Source organism: Sapajus apella, unplaced genomic scaffold, assembly GCF_009761245.1.
Source record: "Sapajus apella isolate SASKATOON/1434 unplaced genomic scaffold, GSC_monkey_1.0 scaffold89, whole genome shotgun sequence".
Taxonomy (NCBI): domain Eukaryota; kingdom Metazoa; phylum Chordata; class Mammalia; order Primates; family Cebidae; genus Sapajus; species Sapajus apella.
This window is the reverse complement of record NW_022437029.1, coordinates 4,129,031-4,135,548: the sequence shown is the minus strand read 5'-3', so window position 1 is coordinate 4,135,548 and position 6,518 is coordinate 4,129,031.

Below are 6,518 nucleotides of genomic sequence, written 5' to 3'. Positions count from 1 at the left end.
TCTTTTTTTTTTTTTTTTTTTTTTTTTTGATTGTTGTATTTTTAGTAGAGATGGAGTTTCAACTTGTTAGCCAGGATGGTCTCTATCTCCTGACCTCGTGATCTGCCTGTCTCAGCCTCCCAAAGTGCTGGGATTACAGGTGTGTGTCATCATGCCCCGCCCCCTATGTTTTTAAAATCTTTATTGAAATAGAGATGCCCCGCCCCCTATGTTTTTAAAATCTTTATTGAAATAGAGTTCACATAGCATACAACTTCTCCATTTAAGGCATCAATTCAATGGCTTTTAGTATATTCACAAATCCTTTCTTTTTGTGTGTATGTACCACACTTTCTTTGTCCATTTATCTGTTGGTGGGTGCTTAGGTTGATTTTGTATTTCGGCTGTTGGGAATAGTGCTGCAATAAACATGGGAGTGCAGATGTGTGTTTGATATACTGAGTTTCTTTCTCGTGGGCATGTGCACAGCAGTGTGACTGCTGAATATACGGTAGTCCTATTTTCAGTTTATTGAGGAACCTCCATGCAGCTTTAAGTAGTGGATAAACTATTTTACATTCCCACCAAGAGTGTTTGAGTGCTCTTATTTCCCTGTGTCCTTGTCAGCATTTGTTGTTTTCTGACTTTTTGGTAATAGGCATGTTAATGGAGGTTAGATGATATTTTATTGTGGTTTTGATGTGGATTTCTGTGATGATTAGTGATGTTAAACATGTTTGCATATACCTGTTGGCCATTTGTATGTCTTCTCTTGGAAAATGTCTTTTGAGGTCTTTTGCCTTTTTAAATTTTTTGCCCATGCTGTCATTTATTGCGTGGAATGAGGGTGTAGGGGTCGGTGGGGCGTGGGGGCCACGGTGGGGGCACTGCTGCCTCCGCTGGTCAGTTCATTCATTGGCAGGGGGACCCCAGCCTCGCTCCCGCGCCCTGTGCAGCCAGGACAGCCGGCCCTTCAGTGCCAGGACAGCCGGCCCTTCAGTGCGGGTGCTGCAAGGAGCCTGGGTGCTGCTCCCTGAGGTCACCGCGGGACATGCGTGGATGGGGCCTGGGCCGGTTATTGTGTGAGCACGATGCAGGCAGCGGGGGACAAATATTGCACTTAGAAAACCATCCTCAGGCCGGGCGCGGTGGCTCACGCCTGTAATCCCAGCACTTTGGGAGGCCGAGGCGGGCGGATCACGAGGTCAAGAGATGGAGACCATCCTGACCATGGTGAAACCCTGTCTCAATAAATAAATTAATTTAATTAAATTAAATAAAGAAAACCATCCTCATCAGACCTCCAGCCACCTAGAGGGCCAGGGGCGGGAGGGGGCGTGGGGGCGGGAGGAAGCAGGGGTTGGGGAAGCGAGAGGGGGGTGGGGGAGCAAGTGGAGGGGGGTAGGGGGGCGAGCAGGGGGCGGGTGGGGCTCCACAGGTGGCTCCTTTTGGCCACTGGGCTGCTGTGTCCCTGTTTTATAGCTGGGGAAACTGAGGCACCGAGGTGAAGGCAGCCCTCTAGCACGCGAGGCCCCTGCCCGGGGCAGGGGCCATGGGGGTAGGCGCAGGGCGATGAGGGGGAACCGCCGGGGACTTGGAGGGGGCAGTCCCACAGGCCTGGCCGGTGGGTCCATCTGTCCGACTGTGGCTGCCTACCTCAAGTCTGTGGCTTCTGGGCAGGGCTGGCGACTAGGGCAGCACGATGTCATGGCTTTGGTCTGGATGACGGCCCCGTCCCCAGCCTGCCTGGGCCCGCAGGGTGTTTGGTGAGGGTCACAAGTTGAACCAGAGGCGCTAATCTGAGGAGTCCCAGGGGTCCAGGACGCCGGTGGTGCCGGGCGAGGGCGAGGCCGAGTCGCTGCAGGCTGGGCTGGGCGCAGGGTGGAGCTGCTGGCAGGGCGCGAAGACCTCAGGGCCGGGGACGCAATGGGATTTGACTATTTTTTAATAGGATTATTTAGGATGTTTGATTTTGAGTTATTAGATATTCTGGCTATTAATCCTTTGTTGGATGAATAGTGTGCAAAAATTTTCTCCCATTCTGTGGGTTATCTCTTCACTTTGTTTGTTTCTTTGTTTTTGAGGGAATCATCTCACTCTGTCGGCCAGGCTGGAGTACAGTGGCACAATCTTGACTCACTGCAACCTCTGCCTTCCAGGTTCAGGGGATTCTCCTGCCTCAGCCTCCCTAGTAGCTGAGGATTACAGGCACCCACCACCATCCCTGGCTTATTATTTGTATTTTAGTAGAGACAGGGTTTCACTATATTGGCCCGGCTGGTCTAGAACTCCTGACCTCAGGTAATCTGCCTGCCTTGGCCCTCCCAAAGCGCTGGGATCATAGGCATTAGCTACAGCGCCTGGTCCACTTTATTTTTCATCTAAATAAAAAAATTTTGTTCTGTGCAGAAGCTTTTTAGTTTGATGTGATCCTATGTATCAATTTTTGCTTTGGTCGCCTATGCTTTTCATGTGTTACTCAAAAAATCTTTGCCTAGACCAGTGTTCAGTGTTCTAAAGCATTTCTTCGGTGTTTTCTTTTTCTTCTTCTTTCTTTCTTTTTTTTTTTAGATGGAGTCTCGCTCTGTTGCCTAGGCTGGAGTGCAGTGGCGTGATATCAGCTCACTGCAACCTCCATCCCCTGGGTTCAAGCAATTCTCCTGCCTCACTCAGCCTCCCTAGTAGCTGGAATTACAGGTGTACACTACCATACCTGGATAATTTTTGTGTTTTTAGAAGAGACGGGGTTTCGCTATGTTGGCCGGGGTAGTCTTGAATGCCTGAGCTCAGGCAATCTGTCCACCTAGGCCTAGGCTGGGATTATAGGTGTGAGCCAAGTTGCCTGGCCTGTAGTTTCTTACATGTGAGTTTTTAATTAATTTTAATTTGATTTTATATACAGTGAAGCATAGGGGTCTAGTTTTATTCTTCACATGTAGATAGTTCTCATTTTCCCAGCACCGCTTATCAAAGACACCGTCTGTTCCCTAAGGTATGTTATTCGTGCCTTGCTGAAAAAAAAATCCATGGCTATAAATGCATGGATTATTTCTGGGTTCTCTATTGTGTTCCATTGGCCCATGACATTCTTCCTTTTTGATATTATAAAGTCACTATTTCCATTCTGTCAACCTTGCTGTGCTTGGACCAAGCAGGGCTGGTAGGACCCAGATTTTAGTGTGGACTGGTGAGGCCAGAGTCTCTCTAGGCTGCTCAAAAAATCTGTGCTTGGAGAAGGGTGTGGGGGGGAAGAAAAGAAATCTGTGCTCAGGTCCTTGGTCTGCAGGGAGGACCAAATCCCCATGGATGGCCCCACAAAAACACTGTTAGGTAAACCACAGTGTGAAACAGCTTGAGAAATAGAATCTGTGTCATATCCAACATTCCCTCGCACTCATGATTGTGCGACTGGGACACCTGAGCAGGAGGAACCAGAAGAGCACCCTCTTCACCTTCGTGTCCAGGTCCCCTCTGGGTCACCGAGGGCATGAGATGGAAGCAGGGGTGTCTGGGATGGGACAGGTTATGGTCAGGGGCAGTGGGGCTGGTGGGCGCTGGACAGTGGGAGTGGTGGTGTTAGTGAAAGATCTGGGGCAGGGCAGAGATCAGGAGGAGCAGCATTCCAGCAGGCTTCAGAGACAGGTCAGTAGGTTGGCAGACACAGGAGCAGGTGGCCTGGGACTCAGAGGAGCAGTTGGCGTTGGAGGAGAAGGACTCTGTTTTCCTCTCGTCTTCTGTTTGGTGCTGCATGAGCACCCCACTGCACCCCCAACCCTGTCTCTCCCCTGCCCTCACTCCCAGGGTCTTTGAACCTCTTCCTTCAATCCTGGCACGCACCTTCTTTTTTTTTTTTTTTTCTGTTTTTGGTTTTGGTTTTTGAGATAGAGTCTTGCTCTGTCCCCAGGCTGGAGTGCAGTGACACGATCTCAGCTCACTGCAGCCTCCACCTCCCAGGTTCAAGCGATTCTCCTGCCTCAGTCTCCCAAGTGGCTGGGATTAGTGGTGCACACCACCACACCTGGCTAATTTTTGTATTTTAGTAGAGACAAGGTTTGACCATATTTGCCGGGCTATCTCGAACTCTTGACCTCAGGTGATCCACCTGTCTCTGCTTCCCAAAGTGCTGGGATTACAAGCGTGAGCCACCTCCCCCGGCTGTAGCACACACCTTATTAAGGACAGTTTCTTTCTGGATTCTTCCTAAGGTTCTGATTTCTAATCCTTCCTAACCCAGCTCCCTGCCCCACCCCCCACCCCTGTCCTCCCATTCTGCCTCACTTTCTCCTTTCCAGATTTCCACCATTTCCCACAATCCATCTTAGCCTCAGATTCCCGCCCTTCAGGTTCCAGTGTTCTCAGGAGTTTGCTACCAGCCTGGCCAACATGGTGAAACCCCGTCTCTACTAAAAATACAAAAATTAGCTGGGTATGGTGTCAGGTGCCAGCAGTCCCAGCTACTTGGGAGGCTGAGGCAGGAGAATCACTTGAACTCAGGAGGTGAAGGTTGCAGTGAGCCCAAATCACACCACTGCACTCCAGCCTGGGTGACAGTGAGACTCCATCTCAAAAAAAAAAAAAAAAAAAATTAATAAATCGACAATGGTTTAACTACAAGTTATAATTATAAAAACGTTATCTTACTTTTTTGGATTTTTTTTTTTTTGCAGTTTTTTGAACCCTTATGTTCCTTATTAGAGTTCTAGAACTTGTTTTTTAGTTCATTGATTTTTATTTTAATTTTTGAGATAGTGTCTCACTCTGTCACCCAGGATGGAGAGCAGTGGCACAATTTTGGCTCACTGCAACCTCTTCCTCCTAGGTTGAAGCAATTCTCCTGCCTCAGCCTCCTGGGTAGCTGGGATTACAGGCATGTGCCACCACGCCCAGCTAATTTTTGTATTTTTAGTAGAGATGGGGGTGCACCATGTTGGCCAGGCTGGTCTTGAACTCCTGACCTTAGGTGATCCACCCACCCTGGCCTCCTAAAGTGTTGGGATTATAGGCATGAGCCACCATGCCTGGCAACGTCGTTATTCAATCATTTCTTTATCAGTATGAAATCACATATATGTAGTTTATATTTTGGGTTATAATCCAATATTTATTTTGTTGCTCAAATTGTTCCAGCTCTAGCCATTGGGATATCTGTCAGTTGGCTCCTGGACCTCTGATATACGCTCATCATTGTGGGTTTGTGTTTGTTTGTTCAGCAGTTTTCTGCTTTCTGGAATGACAAGATGCTCCAGGCTTATCCTCTATATTTCCTGCTCCAGTTTTAGAATCAGCCATCTCTTCAAAGAGCATTGGTTCCTTTTTTGGAGAATGAGATTAGAAATCAATATCTGAGTGGCAAGTGTGTTCTTTGCTACTGGGTGTCTTTCCTTTTTAAGCCTCCCTCAACTGACAGAGCAAGGAAATATGTATGTATATACTACTCCATGCATACACATTACCTAAATATTTCTGTTCATAAGCATCTGTATCTAAATTAAATTAAACAGGAATGGCCGGGCACAGTGGCTTATACCTGTAATCCCAGCACTTTGGGAGGCAGAGGCAGGTGGATCACTTGAGGTCAGGAGTTCAAGACCAGCCTGGCCAACATGGTGAAACCCCGTCTCCACTAAAAATAAAAACATTAGCTGGCATGGTGGCACATGCCTGTAATCCCAGCTACTAGGGAGGCTGAGGCAGGAAAATTGCTTGAACTCAGAAGTCAGAAGTTGCATTGAGTAGAGATTGTGCCACTGTACTCCAGCCTGGGCAACAGAGCGAGGTTCCATCTCAAAACAAACAAACAAAAAACAAACCAAATTAAAGATGAGTTCATAGTGATGACTCCAACTCCAATCCATTACCTCATGGATTATTCTTCCGTGCATTCACCCTTGCCCCTATTTATCTGTAACCTCCCATGCTGACAGTGAGAAACCGGCTCCTACCGTCTGCCATCTGTGTATTTAACTGTTCAGTTCTCTGTATATGTATAGCAGTGTTTCAACTGTTAATTAATACCCCTGTGATAAACGACTTTATCAACTGGAGACAGTGCTTGTGCATAGCTCCTTTTGCCCTTCATGTCATGGACTCCACTCATTTTCAGTGCTACTTAGTTTAGCACATTTCCCTCAGACTCGCTCTGTGAGATTGTTTCATACATTTGTAATGCAGTTAGATTGCCTTGTCCCATTCTGCATTTCATCCAGGGATTCCCCCAACACTCTGTAAAATTTGTGTATATTAAGATTTACTCCTGGCTAGGCGTGGTGGCTCATGCCTGTAATCCCAGCACTTTGGGAGACCAAGGTGGGCCGATCACAAGGTCAGGAGTTCAAGACCAGCCTGACCAATATGGTGAAACCTTGTCTCTACTGAAAATACAAAAAATTATTCAGGCATGGTGGCTCATGCCTGTAATCTCAGCTACCCAGGACGCTGAGGCAGGAGAATTGCATGAACCCAGGAGGCACAGGTTACAGTGAGCTGAGATTGCACCACTGCACTCCAGCCTGGGTGACAGAGCAAGACTCCAACTCAAA